The sequence below is a fragment of the Ursus maritimus genome, unplaced genomic scaffold (genome assembly GCF_017311325.1).
Source record: "Ursus maritimus isolate PB19 unplaced genomic scaffold, ASM1731132v1 scaffold_21, whole genome shotgun sequence".
In the NCBI taxonomy this organism is placed as follows: domain Eukaryota; kingdom Metazoa; phylum Chordata; class Mammalia; order Carnivora; family Ursidae; genus Ursus; species Ursus maritimus.
Window position 1 is genome coordinate 52,588,156 of NW_024424564.1, and position 11,223 is coordinate 52,599,378.

The following is an 11,223-nucleotide window of genomic DNA, read 5'->3' on the forward strand; positions in this document are numbered from 1 at the left end:
TCTAGAGAGTGGGGAAAAGGGCAGAGGGAGAGAAGAGAATCCTCAAGCAGACTTCCCATTGAGTGCAGAGCCCAATGTGGGGCTCGATTTATTTATTTATTTATTTATTTATTTATTTATTTATTTATTTATTTTTTATTCTAGAGAGTGGGGAAAAGGGCAGAGGGAGAGAAGAGAATCCTCAAGCAGACTTCCCATTGAGTGCAGAGCCCAATGTGGGGCTCGATCCCAGAAGCCCCGAGGTCATGACCTGGGCTGAAATCAAGAGTTGGCCACCTGACCAACTGAGCCACGCAGGCACCCCACCTTTGCCAATTTTAATCTATATCCTTTCATGGTAACAAACTGTGACCATGATCATAAGCGCTTTTCTGAGTTCTGCGACTCCTCCGAGCAAGTGTTGAAACTGAGAGTAGTCTTGGGGACCTCCAGCACAGCCCCAAGGAGTCAGATGCTGAGAATCATGAGAGTAGAATCATGGGAATGCTGAGAATCATGGGAGTAATCTCAGTTTCTGGTAAGACTAGATCTGTATCCCCAAACCCCAGGCCATGCTGATAGTTGTCTTTGGGCTGGGCTGGGAGAGATGGAAAGAGTAGCTGGAGAGCAGAAGCTACTGGAAGTGAGTAACACAGAGACCCATGATTAACTTGAGAATGCACGCTTGTACTGGCTCTCCTCCCTTCCTGCTGCACTCTCCCGGTCTCTGGAATCCCTCACTTTCAAAATAAACTATGAAGATATGTGCACACCCTTGTCTCTGGCTGCGTTCTGGGTGACCCCAACCCAGTCTGCATATGTCAATCAATACACAGGGATATTGATGGCTCATGGGGGGTTGTGGCCTCGCTCCCTCTGTGCAAGGGAAGAATCTGGGCGCTTCCAGGCGTGTGTGTGCACATGGGGCCTGAGGTGCTCACGGGTGCAAGCTGGGTCACTGTGGGGCAGAAGCAGGAGCCATGGTGGAACCACCAGCACCTGCCAGGTCACCTTTGAGGCGGATGACCATGAGACCACCACCATGGTGAAGGGCAGCCGGTTTCTGGGAAATGTGATTGATTGTATGAGGGAAAGCACCCCACCTGGTTCGAAGGCTCAGCAGTATTCTGGCTGTTCTGGTGCCTCAGTGTCTGACACAGAAGTGAAAAGAGTAGCTGAGGGGCTGGCATTGGAGCAAGCCAAGAAAGAGTCCGGAATTCAGAAACGACTAAAGCCAAGGCAAAGAGCTGGACCAAGGGAGGCCTTTTGCCAATAAGCAGTTAACTGGAGCTATTCCTCGAGAGAGAGGGTATCAAGGGAAGAGGCGCGAGCCAAGGCACAGCACCTGGTGAAGCAGCTGGAAGAGAAGGATGGAGCGATGAAGAAGTAGGGTGCATTCTACAGAGAGCAGCTGGCTGGACTCAAGGAGAGGTGCTCAGAATTCCACAAAGTCACCACTGAACAATATCGGAAAGATGCTGGGGAGGGGGAAGCAACGTTGAACTGGTATGTTTCATCCTGTCTGTGCTGATCTGCAAGCCCCAATTCTCCAGTGTTACCGCCAGAACACCCAGCAGAGGCTCAGCGGCTCTGCCCTGGCCAACCAGTATGTGCGCTGTGTACGGAGCATGCTTGAGAAGGGAGCGTCAAGTCAGCTTCTAGAACAAGCAAAACCCCTCGATGCTAATTCTGGAGGCAGAACATTTTTTTCCCCTAGTGAGAAAGGAACCCCTTTAAAGAGAAGATGACTAGAGCAAGGCACCAGGGAGCAGACCCAGCAGGGGAGTATCCCAGTCTGATGAGCTGCGGTTTGAGAAGCTGAGGCCTAGCTCGGTGTCGGCCAGCAAGGACACACTGCAGTGTTAGTCAACCCCATTTATGACGATGGAAAGGGAGAGGCAGCCCTCTCTACCTTTTTAACTTCCCATTCAACTTTCTCTTCTTACCAAGCTCCGTGGGTGGGTGAACCCTCATTCCAGCAAAGCTAGGGGTCGAGATGGGGGCTAAGGTAATTGGAGTGGTTGATGGGGGGACACCAAACCTCGATCTCGGCCCAGCGGTGCTGGATGGAGTTGTCTAGGCTGTGGTGTGTTGGTTTTCTCTCTCTTTCCTTCTTGACTGCCTAAGGAGGTACATTTTAACTGATGCCGATCATGCAAGCAAGGAGACAAGGAGAGAAAAGTGCACCTCTTTTACTGGAGTAGTGTTTATGATTACAGGTGGAGTAAGGCATTTCCTATCAACATGAAGGCCGTCTTGGCTTATACGACCTCTTCTCTACCATGAAAACAGACATCTTTACTTCACTCACTGTCAATATTTTCCAAAGGGGAAAAAAAGGAGAGAAGAGTCTTATGTGTTTTCTATTTCCAAGTATCACGAGGCCCAGAACACTGGCCAGGATCCTAGAGCAAAATGGAGCAAATGCTACTGGACACCTCCTGCTTCCCTAACGGGACTGCACTTCTCTCCACCAAAGAACCATATCCTTTTGTACCCCGCCGATGCTTAGCATATGGGGAGTTCCTAAAAACACTTGCTGAGCTAGACTGGATAATTAATTTTAAGATTTGCCTGTGTGTTGTCATGATGCAGATACAGTTTGTTATTGTTCAAATGATTTATTATTTGGTGAACCCAAATACAAAGGATTTGGCTGAGAACTAGGCTCTAGAGCCACGTGGGTTGGAATTCAAGCTCCGGTCCTCCGCTAACTGGCTGTGGCACAGCATCATCTCTCCGTAAAATGATACAACTGGATTTTTCTGCTGAGAGAAAATACATGTCCATCTAGAATTCCCTTTCCAGCTAACCGTCAATACAATGAGGGAGAGAAGAGGGTTTTGTGTTTTTTTTCTTAAGAGACTAAAAGAATACCGCTCTAAAGATTGTCACTGAAAGAAATACGACAGGATTTATTTCAGAAAGAAAACATTTGGAAGAGAGAAATTTAAGAAAAATTGTTGGACAGAGTAATTGGCAGCTACGTGGCAGATCTAAGTCAGTGCTGTCTAAAGACAACAGCACATAGGGGCATCTGGTGGCTCAGTTGCTCGGGCATTCGACTTTTGATTTCAGCTCAGGTCATGAGGTCAAGCCCTGTGTCAGGCTTTGTGCTGAGCGTGGAACCTGCTTAAGAGTCTCTCTCTACTTCTCCTTCTGCCCCTCCCCCTGCTCGCACACACTCTCTCTCTAAAAACAAAACAAAATAAGACAAAACAAGAGCGCTAGTAAGTGATTTGAAGACTATAAAAATGAGATGGAAGTGAAATAAAGGACAACAATGGAATAAAGATAGGAGGGGTGTTTGGATTAAAGCATTTAAGGTTTCGGTATTATTCAAGACTAAAGGAGAGATAGTAATTAATTTCAGATGAGTCAAAATGAATGTTAAGTATGGAAAGAGAACAAAACTTCAAACTTTAAGGTGGGGTGGAAGTGGAGGAAAGGATATAATGAAAGCTCAATCCATCCAACCAAAGATAAGAAGAGCTTTCTGGGGCACCTGGGTGGCTCAGTCAGTTGAGTGTCTGCCTTCAGCTCAGGTCGTGATCCCAGGGTCTTGGGATCGAGTGCCAAGACGGGCTCTCTCCTTGGTGGGGAGTCTGCTTCTCCCTCTCCTTCTGGCCCTCCCCACCACTTGTGTTCTCTCTCTTTCTCTCTCTCAAATAAATAAATAATCTTTTTTTAAAAAGGAGTTTTTTAAAAATCAAATAAATAAAAAACGTAAAAGTAGAAAGTACAAAAGTAGGTGACAGAAATGAATGCATACGTATCTACAGTCACCATAGCTGCACACGGAGTAACGTTACTACTGGAAGACAGATCACAGATGAGGGAGAAATAAGAAAAATGCACCTGTATGCTATTTGGGGGAAACATAGCAAAGCTGAAGCACCTGACAGATTGAGACTAGAAGGAGGGGAAGATGGGTTACTAGGCAAATATTACTCAAAAGAAAGCCGGTACAGTTATTTTAGTATCAGAAAAAAACTAAAAGATGGAAAGTATCATTACAGATAAGAGGCTATGATAAAAGGAACATTTTCTCACAAAGGTACAAAATTTCTGAACCTGTTTTGAACCTAACAACATAATCTCAAAACACATAAACCCCAAATTGACAGCATTATAAGGAGAGATTGACAAATCCACAAAGTGGGAGAATACACCATCTTTCCAAGGACATTATTGAACATTTATGAACACTGATCATATATGAAGCTATAATGCAAGACTCAACAAATACAAAAAACCCAATAAAAACCAATTCCTTAATTCACTATTATAAAATCAGTGACAAAAAATAAGCGAAAAATGTCTATAAGTTACAATTTTTGAAAATAAACTTCAAAATAATTCATGAGTCAAAGAACTCAGCAACTATAATTTAGGACTGAGTAATCATATTTTTACACTTCCCCTCCACCGTTCCACTCCACCCCATCTTGACCAGTGCTGTTAGAGACAAAACACTGACACACACACACACACACACACACACACACACACAGGATGCTGGAAATGAAGAAACAAAACAGTCATTATCTGCAGAGGCTCCAACACTGAAAATCAAAAAGGATCAAGCAGAAGCTATTGCTAGGATAGAGTTCAATAAGATTGCAGGATATAAGATGAAATCCAAAAGTTAATTATTTGTCTATATGCCCACAACAAAGAGCTGGAAACTAATTTTTAAAGAGGTACCACTTTATAATAGTTACAAAGTATTTAAGGTATCTAGGAGCAAATCAAACAAAAGATGTGTAAAATCATAAAACCTTTTGAGCAACAAATGGTTGAGGAAACTTGATATTTTAGAGGTGGGAATTCTCAAACTAATATTAAATGTTAATATTAAATGCAATTTCACACAAAAATCTCAACAGGGCTTTTGGAAGGACTTGTAAACTGATTCCAAAATGTATATGTAAGTGCAAAGGGCCAAGTATGACCGAGAATGCTTTGCATAGTCTACGGCCATACCACCCTGAACGCGCCCAATCTCGTCTGATCTCGGAAGAATGCTCTGCATAATGCAGGGAGACTTACTTTGCTAGTTATGAAGACTTACTGCAAAGTCATTATAATTAAGTTACTGGTATGAGATAACATATTGTGAATCAAAATACAGAGAGCCGAAACAGACTTGTGCATATATGAAACACAACACATGGCGAGCTGGTATTACAAAAAGAGAAAGATTTAATAAATGAGGCTTGACACAGTTGTTTCCTACACCAGCTTGGACACAGCTGGTGAGAGCTAGGGAGGGAACAAAGGACCCTGTTTTCCAAATCCAAATACTGGTGATGCCAGCTCTGGTCACTGACTGCTGCTGCTGATGAGAGGTGCAGGCAGAAGTGAGCAGCCATTGCTGTTGCACCTCCCCCCACTGTTGCAAGCCCCTCCCCCTCAGGCTGAAGTGACTTCTGGGGATCTAAAGCGACAGTGCCCCTTTCTCCCCCCCCACCTTCATTCTTCTCTTTTTTCCCCTATTGGGAGCCAGACATTAAAGACTAGGACATTCCCAAACACTTGCATATAAGGGAAAAATTAGAAAGTGATCCATGCATGCTTAGGGAAAGGCCTGGAAAAGACCCAAGAAGACCTTAAGTTTACACCTTAGGTTGATCTTCAGCACAGAGACAGCTTACAATTAAAAAAATAATAACAAAAAACATCAAATCCTGGGAAAGAGGGAGAATTTGATTTCCAGCATTACCACATTATTAGATTCAAATGTCCAGCTTTCAACAACAACAACCACAAGGCATGCAAAGAAGCAGGAAAGTATGGCCCATTCAAAGGGAAAAAACAAAACAGAAACTGTCCCTAAAAAAGACTTGATAGATCTACTAGACAAAGACTTTAAAACAACAGTCTTCAAGCTGTTCAAAGAACTGAATGAAGATGTGAAGAAAGTCAAGAAAATGATGTAGGAACAAAATGGAAATATGAATAAAGGAACAGTAACCCTAAAAAGAAACCAAAAAGAAATTTTGGAACTGAAAAGTATGACAACTTAAGTGGAAAATTCATGAGGCACCTGGCTGCCTCAGTCAGTGGAGCATTCGACTCTTGATCTCGGAGTTGTGAGTTCGAGCCCCGTGTTCGGTGTAGAGATCACTTAAAAAAAAATCTTAAAAAAAAATCCATGAAATGGAAAATTCACTACAAAGATTCAAAGACAGATCTGAGCAAGCAGAAGAAAGCATCCCTGAACTTGAAGCTAGGACAGTGGAAATGATCAAATCTCAGCAATAGAAAGAAAAAAAGACTGAAAAAAATGAGCAGACCCTAATAGACCTGTGGGACACCATCAAGGAGCCAAACATGTATACTGTGGGAGTCCCACAATAGGAGAAAGAAGCAGAGAGACTACTTGAAGAAATAATAGCTGAAAACTTCCTAAACCTGATGAAAGACATGAATATAAACATTCAAGAAGCTCAATGAAGTTCAAGTAAGATGAATTCAAAGACACCCACACGAGCACAATATAATTAAACTTGTGAAAGACAAAGAACAAATCTTGAAAGTCGTAAGAGAGAAGCAAATCATCATATACAAGGGATCCTTGATAAGACTATCAGATTTCTTATCAGAAATTTTGGAGACCACAAGACAGGGGACCAATATATTCAAAATGCTGAAAGAAACAAAATAACTCCATCAACCAAGAATCCTATATCCTTCAAAAGTGAGGGAGAAATTAAGACATTCCCAGATAAATAAAATCCGATGGAGATCATTACCACTAGACCTGCCCTGCAAGAAATGCTCAAGAGAGGGGCGCCTGGGTGGCTCAGTCGTTAAGCGTCTGCCTTCGGCTCAGGGCGTGATCCCAGCCCGCATTGGGCTCCCTGTTCTGCTGGGAGCCTGCTTCTTCTTCCTCTCCCACTCCCCCTGCTTGTGTTCCCTCTCTCACTGGCTGTCTCTCTCTCTGTCAAATAAATAAATAAAATCTTTAAAAAAAAAAGAAAGAAAGAAATGCTCGAGAGAGTCCTGAGAGGTGAAATAAAAGGACACCAGACAGTAACTCAAAGCTGTATGGAGAAATAAATATATCAATAAAGGTAAATATGTGGGCAATTGTGTAAAAGCTAGTATTGTAGCACTGGTTTGTAAATGCATTTTTTAAAAATTTTCTCCATGATTTGAGACATACATTTAAAAGAATTATTAGTCTAAAAGCTAGTATTATTTAACTTTGGTTTATAACTCCAAATTTTTTTCTACATAATTTAAGAGATGAATGCATTTACAAGAATTATTAATTTATGTTTGGGCATACAATGCATAAAGTTATAATTTGAGGGACATCAGTAACCAAAAGGCGTGAGGACACAGCTGTAAAGCAGCAGAGCTTTTGTATGTTATTGAAGTTAAGATGGTATAAATTCAAATTAGAGTGTTATAACTTTAGGATGTGAAATGTAATCTCCATAGTAACCACAAAGAAAAGAGCCCTAGAATATATAGAAAAGGAAATGAGAAAGGAATTTAAACATTTTGCTACAAAAAAATCAACGAAACACAAAAGAAGGTAGTAACAGAAATGAGGGATAAAAAAGCTATAAGATGTACAGAAAATACCAAATGACTGAAGTCCTTCTTATCAGTAATTACTTTAACTGTAAACAAAATAAATACTCCAATCAGAAGACCGAGTTTGGCACAATGAATAAAAATGCATGATCCAAGTATATGCTGTCTAGGAGAGACACTTCAGATCCAAACACACAAATAGCCTGAAAATGAGAGGCTGGGAAAGATATTCCAGGCAAATAGTAACCAGAAGAAAGCAGGGGTGGCTCTACTAATATCAGAGAAAATAGACTTTAAATCAAAAAAGGATACAAAAGACAAAGGAGGACATTATATATTAATAAAAGGTTTAAAACAATAAGCTATAACAATTACAAACATTTATATACCTAAACATTTGTCCATTTCATGTAGGTTATATAATTCCTTAGCATATAATTAGTCATAATATTCCTTAGAGTGTTTTTATTGCTTTAAGTCTGTTGTGATGTTTCGTCTTTTATTTCTCATTTAAAGTTTGAATGTTCTCTCTTCTCTTCTTGGTCAGTGTACCTAAAATTTCATTAATTTTATCTTTCTTAAAAATCGATTTTTGTTTTTTCTTGACCTTTATTATATTTTTCTTTCATTTATTCCCACTCTTCTTTTAAATTTCTTAGAGTAGAAGTTTTGTTCATTGATTTGAGATCTTTTAATATAAATTTCATTCTATGCATGGCATTTGCTGCTTTCCTTAAGTTCTGGTATATTGGCTTCATATTCTTTCATCTCTGTGCATTTCCTAGTTTCTCTAGTGATTTTCCTTGACTATTCATTATTTACGAGTGTCCTGTTTAAATCCCGTATTTTTAAATTCCCCAGATTTCCTTCCTTTATTGATCTCTTATTCCATTGCGGTTTGAGAATATACTTTGTATGATTTCAATCGTTTTAACTTTAGGAGGCTTTATGCCTAACATATGGTCTATCCTGGAGAATGTGCCATGTGCACTTGAGAAGAATGTGTATTCTGTTGCTGTTGGGTGAAGTGGTCTAAAGACACCTGTCAGGTTTAGCAGGCTTAGAGTGCTGTTTAAGTCATCCGTTTCCTTGGGGATCTCCTGCCAAGGTGTTCTGTCCATTACTGACATGGGATATTGAAGTCTGTAACTATTATTGTGAATTGTTTCCTTCTTTCTTCAATTCTGTCACTTTTGGTTTCATGTACTTCGGTCTGTTTTTTAAATGGAAGGTTAGTTGATCTTTGGAGGTCCTTAGTCCACCATTCCCAAAGTGCTTCCACCTTTGATAACTTAATTTTTTTTTAAGATTTTAATTAATTAATTCATTTATTTTTCTCCCTCAGCACACACCACCCACAGAGGAAAGGCCATGAGCACTCAGTGAGAAGGCAGCCATCTACTGGTCAGGAACAGACCCTGTTAGAGCTTGACCTGGGACTTTCCACCTCCGAAACAGTGAAAATACATGTCTGTTGTTTAAGCCACACCACCCGTTTTGTTATGGCAGAGTTCTATGCCATGTTCGTCTCTAAAGAGAGGCAGATGGCTCAGACAAAGCCCTAGGCTTTAGGAGCACATCATCTAGTAAGAAGGGACATCTCATGAGAATACAATGTGACCAGTGCTTCTAACTCAGCCTGGGAGTTCTGAAAGGCTCCACAAAGCACACACTTGAGCAAGGTTTTGAAGGAGGTCTGACCAGGAGAAGAAATGGCAACCCAGGAAGAGAGAACCTCCAGCAAGGGCTGAGACTTGAAAAGGCAGATGTAGTTGGTGAACACGGAGAGGCCAGAGGGTGCAGAAGGCATGACAGGGAGCGTTGGGAGAGGAGATGGAGCAGATGCACTGGGGATGGGGCGTGAAGGTCCCTGAGTGCCAAGACCAAAGAACCTACATTTCAACATAGGAGGGTATCAGTCAACAGATTCACTTACTAGGGCTTCCAGAATAAACTACTACAGACTGGCTATCTTAGCAACAGAAATGTATTTCCTCACTCTAGAGGTGAGAAGTCTGAACTCAAGGTGTCAGCAAGGCTGGTTCCCTCTGAGGCCTCTCCCTGTGTCCTCACATGGTCATCCCTCTATATATGCATCTGTGTCCAAATCTCTTCTCGTAAAGATGACGTTCATATTGGATTAGGGCCCACCCTCATGACCTCATCTTAATTACCTCTTTAAAGATGCTACGTCCAAATGTGGCCGCATTTTGAGTTATGGGGGTTACAACGTCAACATATGAATGATGGGGTTGGGAGGGTGGGGGACACATCAGCTCAGAACAAACAAGTAGCCCAGGTAGAACCCAAGTGAGTTTAGGACGTCATCTGCTAGAGGACTGATTCTTTTTATGCCATTTGTTCACCTTTCCCCAGTGGATTCCCAGGTTTTGAAGGATTTCATCTGTCAACCTACACTTATTAACTTACAAATTCTTCATTTATAAAAATCAAAGACAGTGTGTCAGTCAGATCTGATCAGCAGGCTACATTGAGAACTACCATACTGAGTTGATAACGTCTCAACCGAGAGGGAAATTTGACATTTACATCAACCTATGATGACTCGTTGTGGGGGGTGCGTGTGGCTAGAAACAGACATTCTGGAGTGTAAGGAGTGAAGTGCGCGCTCATGCACAGACAGACGGCCTGAGTGTGTCTGTCGTAGCACTTGGTGTAGCGTATTGCAATTCTGCGGTTACGTGACTGCATCCCCCTCCAGATTCTGAATCCCTGCCAACAGGGACCCTGTCTCACTCATTTTACCTCAGCAATGCCCCCGATTTTCTCAAATGGATTAAACCCATTACCACATCTTTAAGACCTCTGGAGAGGACAAGACCCCAAGTTGGAAACCACTGCTCTAGAATCTTAAATGTACATTCATACGTTCTTACCGCCCCCACCCACTTCCAATGCCAACACACCACAGATGAAGATGACATGGAGTGTGATACTGACAGTGCTGTGGGATTCTGAGCAGGGGCTGATCAAAAGCTGGAGCACCCAGGGACACCTGGGGGGCTCAGGTGGTTGGGTGCCTGACTCTTGATTTGGGCTCAGGTCATGACCTTGGGGTTGTGGAATCAAGCCCCAAGCCCTGCATCGGGCTCTGTGCTCAGCAGGGAATCCGCTTGAGATTCTCTCTCTCCCTCTACACTCTGCCTGCCCCCCCCCAACTCTCTCTAAAATAAATCTATCTTTAAGAAAAAAGCTGGGGCACTCAGGAAAGGTAGGAGAAGGTGAGATGGACTTTGACAGATAGAGAGGAATTTGGAGTAAGCAAAGAAGTGGGGGACACATTCAGGTGAGGAAATAGCATGAGAAAATTCAGGGATGGGGGGCGCCTGGGTAGCGCAGTCGTTAAAGCGTCTGCCTTCGGCTCAGGGCGTGATCCCGGCATTCCGGGATCGAGTCCCACATCGGGCTCCTCCACTGGGAGCCTGCTTCTTCCTCTCTCACTCCCCTGCTGTGTTCCCTCTCTCGCTGGCTGTCTTTCTGTCACATAAATAAATAAAATCTTTAAAAAAAAAAAAAAAAAAAAAGAAAAAGAAAATTCAGGGATGGAAAGATGTATGATTTTCAGCGGGTCAAATAAACTTTTTACATGTCTATATTTGTAAAAAATAATATGCAACTAAAGCTAATTTGATTTTTAAAATGGAAGTTTACTTCATGAAAATGTACATTTTA

The 11,223-nt window shown here is 42.0% G+C and overlaps 1 pseudogene; it reads left to right on the forward strand.

Annotated features, from left to right (window-relative positions):
• The first annotated feature begins 211 nt into the window (after window positions 1-211).
• On the forward strand, window positions 212-2,102 carry LOC103674139 (annotated as a pseudogene).
• Window positions 2,103-11,223: the final 9,121 nt, after the last annotated feature.